The sequence below is a fragment of the Gigantopelta aegis genome, chromosome 4, assembly GCF_016097555.1.
Source record: "Gigantopelta aegis isolate Gae_Host chromosome 4, Gae_host_genome, whole genome shotgun sequence".
In the NCBI taxonomy this organism is placed as follows: domain Eukaryota; kingdom Metazoa; phylum Mollusca; class Gastropoda; order Neomphalida; family Peltospiridae; genus Gigantopelta; species Gigantopelta aegis.
In genome coordinates this window covers 57,400,612-57,413,347 of record NC_054702.1, presented here as the reverse complement: position 1 = coordinate 57,413,347, position 12,736 = coordinate 57,400,612, and the positions used below count along the sequence as shown (strand labels likewise).

At 36.9% G+C, this 12,736-nt stretch overlaps 1 protein-coding gene across 1 annotated transcript in view; it reads right to left on the bottom strand.

The window, feature by feature from the left end:
* LOC121370807 overlaps nt 1-12,736 on the bottom strand; it is a 100,040-nt gene that overhangs the window by 31,327 nt on the left and 55,977 nt on the right. The gene's annotated exons all lie outside the window — the stretch shown is intronic.

Here is a 12,736-nt window from a genome sequence, read left to right as displayed (position 1 = left end):
ACATAATAAATGGTTAAATCAATTGGTGTTGTGTACTTTTTCCAGTCTGCTAGATTTGAAAAACTGAAATATTCCTAGCAGCATTGTTTACTAATGCAAAATACAAATGCAACTACATTTTGTACAGTTTTAAGTTACTTGAGTTGCTTTTTCTACCAGCGGATATCATCATCTACTTGAAGCAACATACAGGTTGTGTTACAAACATCTTTTTTTGAGTACTATACAATACAATAGCAAGCCTGTACCTGGGGTGTATGTGTGTATCAGATGTGCGTGCATCCCCCACATATCCGTGATGTCCAATTTAAAAAAAAAGGATTTCCAACAGTGACCTTCATTTACAATATCACCACTCACAAAGGTTCTTTTCTGGGTTACGCACTGCCCCCTCCCCATAACCACCACCCCCCACCCCCCAAACTATGCATGGGTCTGCAACAGCGCAGAAACATGTACAACTTTTAATATTTGGCCATCAGTGCATCTTTATCTACATTGACTGCAGGTAAAATAAAATTAAAATAAATAAACTTGAACTACATGTATTCCAAATGATTAAATATATTTTTTTTTTAAATAAAAAAATTACCCACGCTAGCAACTTCAAATTAACCTGTATTTTAATTAATTGCTGAAATGGATTCTGTATTACAAACAGTTTAGATTTTACTAAGACCTTGTCTTCAAAATACTATTATGATAAAAAAAAAAAATCTGGAACTTATTTAATTACATTACAAGAATAGCTTTCTTTCTGTCCTGGCAGCAGTTAGCCAGATAAAATTCTGTCCTCGGTTTACCCCGAATGTTAAAAAGCACACACATTCATCGGAGAGTGCTATTTAATGTAGGGCATTCTACACCAGTTGTCGACAGTAAAAACTGCATGTTGCACCAAGTGCATTCCGAACAGTCGCAAACACCCGAGAATTAGCCCAAAGCAGAGACCTGCATTTGTTGACTCAACCCAGGAATCAATCTACCTGCACACCTTATTGAAATCCTGAACAGGTGCTTGCAGCAGGCGTGTACCACAGTTAGGCTGAAACCAGCTTCAGTGGGTTCTCATACTGCTGTACCAGAGTTAGGCGAATATCCCATGACAATGTTTGATTCTGTTGGCCAGGTTTTTCATGTTTATCTTGATGCATATAACAAGAACTGTGTCATTGATTTATTGCTTATAATATCAAGTTACAGCACTTAACTATGCTCTTTTGTGTGGACCCCCGTATTAGGCAATAATAACAGTGGGAAATACGGCAGTTGTTAAAAAGTTTGGTATTAAAAATGTTAATCCTAGTTCAGCCGTTTCAATATCAGACTTAATGCATGTTTCACAAATGCACCAAAAGGTACATTTTAATTTTTATATGTTATTTATAAAATGATAGCATACCAGAAATGCAACAAATACAACAAAGTTCAATAAATCATCGGTACAGAAAGCAGTATTGTATCTCACATATCCATACCCTGACAAACTTGTTTTCATGTGTATTATGTATTTTCTTCTTCTTCAACTATTAATGTGTAAATTGTATGTAAAATGACAGTCAAACTAATAATGAGTTATAAACTAGCAATTTTACATTCCTGTATGTGTTTCAGAAATAATCACCCAGAAGTAGGAGTGGGCTGACTTTGAAGTACTTATGCCTTAAAGGGACAGACCCTAGTTTCAACCCGTGAACATTAACACTAAGTTTAGTTAATCTACAAACCTTAACACATTCGGATAAAGTTACAATTGAGTGAAACATGATTCTGTGACTTTGAAATGGTGAAATACCCTCTAAAAATAGACCAAAACTCGACTCCATAACTATTACTTTTCAGACGCACATGCGTTTAAAAAAATATGGTAAATACATTTTATGATGTTAAAAACATCAGGAAGACCAAAAACACTTCAAATGTACGGAAATGGATAATCTAAACTATAAAGTCTAAGTAAAGTATGATTTCAGTTATCAAAAACGGCTATCTAATAGTAAAAAAATATGCTTTAGTGTTTAAAAACTAGGGTATGTCCCTTTAAATAGTATTAAATAATCTCACAGTAAAATTTATACCTTGGCGGATGAATGGATGGATGGATGGATGGATGGATGGACGGATGGACGGACGGATTGGTGGATGGACAGATAGATGGAAGGAATAGATGGAATGGATGGATGGATGGTTAAATGGATGGTTAGATGAATAAAAGGACAAATTGTAACCATTAAAGCTTAACATCGTTCAGTTTAGAAATAGTTCTTTATTAAAAACAAACATAACATAAAATACTGAAATGCATTTTCAAATGATTACAAGAAGGTTGACATAGTGTATACACATGTAAATAACCCCCTGGTTTGAAGTTATATGTTATTTTTAGTACCAAGTGATAATGTGCAAGTCATATGCTTCCACCTAAATAACTGCAAGACGAGGTGGTGCACTGGCAGGGTTGATAACTCAAAATGTTTTTGGTCAACCAATATATTATTTTTTATACATTGTAGTTACCAAGCTACTGTACTTCCTAAGAATAACAGTCACATAGCTCTCTTGATATATTGAAATGTATGGAAAAGTTAATGGTGATGTGCAACCTGCAGAGCCAGAATCACCTTCATGGGTCCTACAAGATCGTAAAGCAACTGAAAGTTGAAAGGCTTCTTAGATCTTTTAAATTATATTTACTGTCAGACATTTTCAACAAAATGAAAAGGTCATACACACACTTACATCAGAAGTTTTAGCTATAAAAAAAATAGACTTTTCACATCAAAGTTAACAAAACAAATATTTGTTTTAACCGAGTAAAACATACAGGTGGTTTGGAATCCTACCCCCCCCCCCACCCCCCCCGTTGATCCTCCACTGCAAAACTCAACTCGGACCAATATTAACATATAAAGAACAAATTAAATTTATTTTTTCCTTTCGAAGAATAAACTTTCCTCAATGCTGATCATCAACAGTATTGATCATAGAATTAAATATAAAGTCAGGGATTTGCCTGGCCACTGTTGTTTGACCTACCGGTGGTCCACACAGAGTTAAAACTGGCCAGGATGGTTTCGTTTATCATTAGCAAGTCAAGTTACAAATCAAATATTGTCGGTGTAAATATTCCCCCCAATTATATCTCTTTCATGTCGGCCAAGTCTGGACATGTCTTGTCAGGCTCCATAGTTAATCATATAATCAAACATTAAATCTAAATGTGTGACATTATAGTGTGTGTTTGCATTTTATGTATGAAAAAGATTATATACATTCATGCATGTATGCACACATAAATGTGTGTCTGTGTGTACCATTTAAGTGTATGGGTGCTTTTGTTTGTGTAGAGAGCTGCACTAAAGTATCTGGCTCTCTGATGTGCAACCCCAGACCTCTCTGTGAAAAGAAATTGAGGGGAGTCATTACTTGCTCCCCTAACTTGGATTACAGGGAGCCATTTAAGATATTACCATACTGATACCATATAAAGAAAGAAGTGTTTTATTTAACGACGCACTCAACACATTTTATTTACGGTTATATGGTGTCAGACATATGGTTACGGACCACACATATTTTGAGAGGAAACCCGCTGTCGCCACTACATGGGCTACTCTTCCGATTGGCAGCAAGGGATCTTTTATTTGCGCTTCCCACAGGCAGGATAGCACAAACCATGGCCTTTGTTGAACCAGTTATGGATCACTAGTCGGTGTAAGTGGTTTACACCTACCCATTGAGCCTTGCGGAGCACTCACTCAGGGTTTGGAGTCGGTATCTGGATTAAAAATCCCATGCCTCGACTGGGATCCGAACCCAGTACCTACCAGCCTGTAGACCGATGGCCTGCCACGACCCCAGAGAGGCCAGTACGATACCATATAAAGTCACATGCTAAGAGGAGCAGAAATGACTTTCCTTGGAACTAGTCTCAGGGGAGTGGTGGACGAGGTCTGCAACCTCTTGTAGGTTTTCATAGAATTATTAGAATAATTATATTATAGCAGAGCAGTACCTTCTCTTCTTGTCCCATAGATGCCTCATTTTGATGCTTTATATTCAGTAAGTCTCATTCTTTTTCTCCTTCAATTGTTTTCTCTCTATCTCTCTCTCTCAGCACCCTCTCTTGCACTCTCCCTTTCTTTCTCTCATGTGTGTGTGAGTGAATGAATGAGAGAATGTGTATATATATGTATGCACTTATTTGTCTAACAAAATGTATTACTGCTCTATTTGTGTCAAATTGGATTGAACTGACACTTCCACTTTCTAAAAATTGATGCTTAAACAGCCAAATTTTACCAGACCTTAATGCAGTGAATATGATCATCATGGGAAATGAAACATTTACATCTATCACCTTATGTGACTCTTGTCTCTGACAAGACCAAAATACTAAATCCAAAATGCACACATATCAATCATAAAAAGATTACTTGGTTTGTGAATAACAAATTTCACAATATCTAACTTACAACTAGAGATTATTGGCTAAGGTACTTTGACATTATTCATTTCAGGCTTGTTTCTTTTCGCTTTACTGGTATATTAAACCAATATAAGCTCATCAGTAAAGAAATATACACCAACACCTTTGATGACGACTGAATACAGAGAATAGGAGATTAATTTTATTGTGTATCAAGGAGCATTTCTCCCAACAAAAATATGGGATCATATTCTGTGAGAATTCGATAACTATGTAAATGAAAAGCAATTTGCCATGGAACTATGTTCATACATATGCAAGGGGAATACCAATAAACATAATCCTTTTAATACTATTTTTTTAAATTCCAAAACAGGCAGATATTTATTGTTATTGTTTGACTGGAAGAAGAGATACTGATTCTATTCACCAATAGGAATCAAAGTTAAAAGTTTGCTTTGTTTAATGACACTACCATCAGCTATTTGATGTCAAACATATGGTTATTTTGACACAGTCATAAAGAGGAAACTTGCTACATTTTGTCATTAGTAGCAAAAGGGATCTTTTATATGCACCATCCCACAGACAGGATAGCACATACCAGGGCCTTTGATGTACCATTCATGGTGCACAGGCTGGAACGAGATATAACCCAATGGGCCCATTAACGGGGATCGATCCCAGACAGACCATGCATCAAGTGAGCACTTTACCACTGGGCTACATCCTGCCACCCCCCCCCCCCCCCCCCCCCAATAGGAATCAATCGTTGAACATACCACAGCTCATCACTACTAAGATACACTGTCATACACACCCACTGGTACTGCATGGCGAGAGGGGTAGTGAGGGAGATGGAGCACTATGGAAGGATTAGTTATGGAAATTAAACATTTGTTTTGTTTAACGACATAACTAGAGCACATTGATTTATTAATCATTGGATATTGGATGTAAAACGGAAAAATATCCGCCCGGTCCCCCCTTCCCCTAACCCTGACCTTAACTCCAACCCTAACCCCAACCCTAGCCCTAACCCCAGCCATAACCCCAACCCCAACCCTAACCCTAACACTAACCCCAACCCCAACCCTAACCCTAACACTAACCCTAACCCCCTAACCCTCCCTCAACCCTAACTAAAAATAATAATGGAGGGGACCGGGCGGATATTATACCACCGTATCTGCCCTGGTGCTACATTACATAATTACCATTGTGCACATTGATCTTGTTTGTTTTGTGTAAGTTCTCATGTACACCTGTTGACATGATAGAGAGTTGACACTGCACCACGATACACACACACACACACACACACACACACACACACACACACACACACACACACACACACACACACACACACACACACACACACACACACACACACACACACACACACACAGAGAACGAGTGGGTTCTCTACCGGCTGGGAATACACCAGTGTGAGTACCTGTAATCTAAATGAGCTGGGTGATTCACCACAGAGAACACAACTCACACACCACACACACACACACATACACACAGGTCGGGTAGCTGGTCTCAGGGGGGAATCCAACATTTTGTAAATGGGGAGAGGTAAAAAAAATATTCTAAAAAGTCTTTTTGAGTCTGTCGAAGGGAAATGAGCTAAGCTGTCAAAGGAATTAAGATGTATACCTCCAGTGGGTGGGTTCAGGAGCATGCTTTCGGGAAAATTTTGAAATAAAAATGCTCAAGAGACACATTTTTAGGTCAATTTAGTGTTGTATATTGTGGATGATGAATTAAAAATTAAAAAAAGGTGCAGTGGTTAAGCCATCGGACTACAGGCTGGTAGGTACAGGGTTCGCAGCCCGGTACCAACTCCAACCCAGAATGAGTTCTTAAGGGTCCAATGGGTAGGTAGGTGTAAGGCCACTACACCCTCTTCTCTCTCACTAACCACAAACAACTAACAACTAACCCACTGTCCTGGACAGACAGCCCAGATAGCTGAGGTGTGTGTCCAGGACAGTGTGCTTGAACCTTAATTGGATATAAGCACGAAAATAAGTTGAAATGAAATAAAAAGGGCACTTAAAATGGGCATGATATGTCATGGGACCTCAATGATTCCCTCTGGATCTGCTAATGGTTTTCAATTTAGTGTTGTATATTGTCGATGATGGATTTAAACAAGAAAAGAAAGTCATTTAAAAGGGCTATTCAAACAGGCAAGAGAGATCAAGGGACACCCCCCCCCCCCCATCCCCTCCAATCTGGATTTGCCAATGGTTATCATCTACACACATCAGGCTGGTGATCATTACTCTTGGTCAAACACAGCACACACATCTATGGAGACACTCTAGATGTCAGGTTTACCTAGACCACGGTCACAGTAACAAGCTAACAAGCCGGGTCAGGTCGTATCACAGAACAAGACACTGTGACTCTCAACATATTGGTTACAGAGATCAAAGGTCAAAAAGAACCAGTTAAAGTTCATGCTTTTTTAGGAATATTTAATAAATGATGCAGTCTATGCTACAAAAATAACTTTCTATAAGATGTCATTGCCTATACAGAAAAACCTGTCTAAAATGCCGGGGACCTAATATTTATCACATTTAGACAGAATCCAGTGTGTAGAGCATCTCAGTTTAGAACTGACAAAATTCGGGACCATGAAACTTAGCCAGTTTTGACAGGACTCCGATTTTTTCAGGGTCCGGTTTAGACAGGTTTTACTACATGTATTATGATATAAATATATCAATGGCCATGGTAAGCACTATCCTGTTTGCAGTAAAGTGCATATAAAAAATATCTTACTGCTAACTGTGAATAACAATCAAGGCTTAAAACGACATTAGTAATATGAATCAAAGCTGTAAGTGATGGTAACCAGTGTGACAAAACATACAGACCTCTGAAAATTGTGAGAACGATTATTTCGTTTGTGTAATGCTCTTGCAAATTTAATTTTGCATAATCTATTCGTGCATTAAATTTAGGACATCATTTACATGGAAATAATGGGTTATGCAAATAATTCTCAGAAGCCTCATATAACACTTAAATCACTCTTGGTATATGTTTTTAAGAGCAAAGTAAAAGAATACTAGTATTTGTTTAATGCCCCTCTCTCTCCCCCCCCCCCCCACCCCACCCCACGACCACCAACAATGACCCATTGTTTAATAAAAGACTGTTAGGTATTGGAAGATATATAACTGTGCCACATGATCTGGAATTGAACTGAATTTAGCACATGCATTTAACAAAACCTCGGCAAAAAAACCCCACATTGACTATTGGGTGTCAAACAAAGGTAAATTATGATCAACATAAAAAATCTAATATTATCAATACAACTCAATGTGTGGAAAGTGTATGGAGCTGAAGAAAACATGAAACTGATATTACACTGATCAATCAATAAAAAAAAACCCATCCACCCGGTAACTACAAAACAAGCTACAGATGATGATTGAACTGACAACCCATTAAACCTGAGCCAATTTTAAAAATTATTATTACTAAACTACAACCTGTTATGAATTAAAAAAAAGAAGTTTGTTTTGTATAATGACACCACTAGAGCAAATTATTTATTAATCATCGGCTATTGGATATCAAACATATGGTCATTTTAACACAGTCATAGAGAGGAAACCCATTACATTTTCCCATTAGTAGCAAGGGATCTTTTATATGTACCATCCCACAGACAGGATAGCACATACCATGGCCTTTGATATACCAGCCGTGGTGCACTGGCTGTGACGAGAAATAGCCGAATGGACCCACCGATGGGGATCGATCCCAGACCGACCGTGCATCATGTTGTGAATAAAGTGATAAGCATCTGAAATAACTCCTTTAAAGGCATATTGTCACAGACCACTGACCTATTTAATGGTCTAACAGAATATTACCTGAACAAAAATAATTTGATTTGTCACTAAATGTACTTTATTCAACCATCTTCATAACCACCATACTCCATTTATTAACAACATTTTGTAAAAATAGTTGAATTATGGCAATGGTCCATAATTCAAAAAATAAAATTGCCGAGAAGGATGACATGGATTTCACTCCATCATGGTTCAGTTAAGGTAATGCGATAGCTAGATTTGGTTTCCAACAATTAATGTAATTTTTATTCATTATCCATTTTTAGAGAAATAAAGTCCTTAAATCTGTGACAGTATGCCTTTAAAAGACAACATACATCTTACTAGCTTGTTATAAATATTAATAATTAATGGACCATTACTTTAAAAATAAATTTTAAAAAGTCATAAAAGTTAATGGTAAGAGATAGTTTTAATAGAAAGGTCATATTCATAAATTAAAGTGACAACCCAGACAAAAACTGCATGCAGCCGTGCATGTTAAAAATGGTTTTTGTGATCACCATGTTTCTCTGCATAACAGCAGGTGGGTAATCGAGTTTATAGTAGAGCTCACTGCAGCATGCAGTCACAGCACACAAGTCAACAATATAATCTTGTGAACCGATTTCTCTTTACACATTAACTTAATATGTAAATGTCCCAGCTTTACCCAAAACACACAGATCAAGGATGTTGTTTAATCAATTGAAAATATCAAGGCAATTCCCCATAACACACAAGTAGATGATGGTGTCTATTCAGTTGAATTTATTACAGCCATTCCCAACACACAGGTGTATAGAATATTGTATATTTAATTGAATTTATCAAAGCAGTTCCCAATAACACACAACTATAGGATATTGTGTATTTAATTGAATTTATCAAAGCAGTTCCCAATAACACACAAGTATAGGATACTGTGTATTTAATTGAATTTAACAAAGCAGTTCCCAATAACACACAAGTATAGGATACTGTGTATTTAATTGAATTTATCAAAGCAGTTCCCAATAACACACAAGTATAGGATACTGTGTATGAATTTATCAAAGCAGTTGAATTGTATCAAAGCAGTTCCCAATAACACACAAGTATAGGATACTGTGTATTTAATTGAATTTATCAAAGCAGTTCCCAATAACACACAAGTATAGGATAATGTGTATTTAATTGAATTTATCAAAGCAGTTCCCAATAACACACAAGTATAGGATATTGTGTATTTATTTCCCAATTATATTTAATTGAATTTATCAAAGCAGTTCCCAATAACACACAAGTATAGGATATTGTGTATTTAATTGAATTTATCAAAGCAGTTCCCAATAACACACAAGCATAGGATACTGTGTATTGAATTGAATTTATCAAAGCAGTTCCCAATAACACACAACTATAGGATATTGTGAATTGAATTGAAAATATTGAGGCAATTTCCCACAATGCACACATCAAGGATGACATCTACAGATGAAGAATCTAATGTTCAGCCCCCCTGCCCACCCCCACTCGAGGCTTGTAGAAATCACAGGGACACGAGTAAATATATGTATATGTATATATGTACATGTACATTTGTTTATATGTCTATGTCTATGTCTATGTCTATGTATAATAATGTATGTTGATTTTATTTTTTCTTTGTTTTATGGTTGGCAAAACTACCGGTACTGTAATCCACATAATAATAATAATAATAATAATAAAAAAAACGTTTCTCAAGATAGCCCCAAAACATTGCATATCTATCAGTCACATGGTTTCAACTAAAGGGGTGAGGGTGCTAATGAATTTTTGTAGGTTATCAGTACCCCCCTCCCCCAGCAAATGGAAATATTCTTTAATTCCTACCCCTGCATCTAGTTCATAAAAGGTATCAAGGCCAGTCCCATAATACACAGATCAAGGATGTTATTTAGTTAACTGAAGATATGAAAATGTTTCTGTTCACACACACACAAAAAACAAGGTCTCAAACCAATTGTAAAGTCTGTAAATGGTTGAAATTTGTGGCTCATGTGGACATACTATAATTGTGCAAATCATTTCATAACGTTTTCAAATATCTAAAAAAATTATTTCTTTCCTTCATTATCATAAAACATCTTTCTGTTACACAGGAACAGACCTCACCATTCAAGGGGAGCTATCACACACCTACTCCCAGTCACTTCTCTGAGACCAGTTCAGGGATAGTATTGTTTTGCTCCCTTTAGCATGTGAATTTATAATATATGGACGGGTGCTTATAAAAACGTTTAGAGTCTAGACTCAAGACTCTAATAGAGTTTGAGACACATATGTCATGACAACACCATACAAATTGTATGCGTGTGACGTCATTAGAGATTGAGTCTGGACTCTAAAAGTTTTATAAGCACGGGCCATGGTATCAATATTGCAATATCTTAAATGGCTCCCCATATTCTAAGTTAGGGGAACAACTAATCACTCCCCTCAATTTTGTTTTTCCACAGCAAGGTCTGGTATTGGCAGCAGAATCTTTCTTCAACATTTACTCGAGTGTCACAATTACCATGTCCGACACCTGCATATTTAATTACTCACTGATTACACAATATTCCGAGGTACTGTCAAACATTCGCTCACTTCCTTCCTTCAGTGATGCCGAGAAATCTGAATGAACCCAAAGTCAAACAGCATGGACAAACTGTGTACCATTTACACAACCGTGTGTTTAACTTATGGATTTTGCAAGATCCACCAAGGTTTTCCACAATTTAATCTATACGCACAGTCGGCTGTACACACGGCTGTGTTAAACTTCTTAAACAAATCGCTCAGGAACCAAATATAGGCTCTTTGTTTTTGTTTTTTTCATGTACATACATCGGTGTTGCACAGTCATCGTAAGACGGGGATGAGCCACAACTTTGGACAGCTGTGTTGGTCGACATCCAATGGGACAACATGGCCATTATACACTGGTTCTCCTGTCTGTTTACTCTGTGCTTAGAACCAATCTATTTATTTACAGCAAATTAAAGTGTGTAAATGATTGGGTAATCTGTCTGAAGGGGAACAACAATTACATGTACTTAATCAGTTGGGAGATGTGAAATTTGTGGGCAATGACTGAAACCACGTGTGTCGGCACATGTGGTAAGGGCAGTTCCAAAATTGATCACATAGGGGAGGTGGGTGCATGGTGCAGTAATTATTATTTTATCAATCATTCCACTATTTTGCCAAATGCCCATTCGACTCCATGCATTGTGTGGAAATACGGCCCTGACCATGTGTTATGTTTTTGTTACTTAGATTTATGTCTGTGCAATTTTGTTTCTCAATATACATACATGTATATACTAGGTTGTAATACAATTTTATTTTATAAGTGATTGGTATACAAAACAGTTACTAAAACTTAACTGCAAATCAGAAAACAGTGTAGGGTTATCTTCTAACTGCATAATAAGACATTTGTAAATACAAAGTACAATCCCAAAACAAAAATGCATGCTTGCGGCTAGGTTGTTGCAAGGTAGTTACAAGGTTGTTACAAGGTAGTACAAGCAATGCAAGCTATTTGCAAGCTAACATTTAGCTCGCGTAAGGTAGTCAGTATTTCTGCAAGCTTGCCGCATGCATGTTTTCATTTGTGAAAGCATGCGCAAGCTTGCTGCATGCATATCTTCAACTGTGCAAGCTTCCCGCAAGCATGTTTTCATTTTTGCTAGCTTGCTGCAAGCATATCTTCAACTGTGCAAGCTTCCCGCAAGCATGTTTTCATTTTGCAAGCTTGCGCAAGCTTGCTGCATGCATATCTTCAACTGTGCAAGCTTCCCTCAAGCATGTTTTCATTTTTGTAAGCTTGCTGCATGTATATCTTCAACTGTGAAAGCATGTGTACACTTGTGGAGAAAAAGCTAAGTCCAAATCATTTTCATGGTTATTTTTTTTAAATTCATAACTTCTCATATGATTTATCAAATTCAGTGGGAACAGTACTAGTGGCTAACCAACCAAACATACATGTTACAGATTTAGATAGTATTTACAATAATAATTAAAACAAAATTAATATTAATACATACGAATGATAATACAATAATATGGTTAAAACAGAATCATCTTGTAATAATTGGATTTTCAATTGGCCCCAAAAATAATAACATATGCATGGCCATGAGAGGATGACATGGGCCATGTTTGGTTGAAATTAGCCTGGTGGAATTTGAGAAGATGTTGAAAATGTCTGAGCCAATCAGAGGCCAGGGTGGCCATCTTGGATTTTGAATCAGCCACAAAAATAACAACACTTAGTAAGTAATGAGATAATCATTTGGACTAAGTTTGATTGAAACCTGCCTGGTGGACCTTGAAAAGAAGCAAAAAAATGTCTCTGTCAATCAGAGGCCAGGGCAGCAATCTTGATTTTAAATCTGCCCGAAAAATAACAAACTTG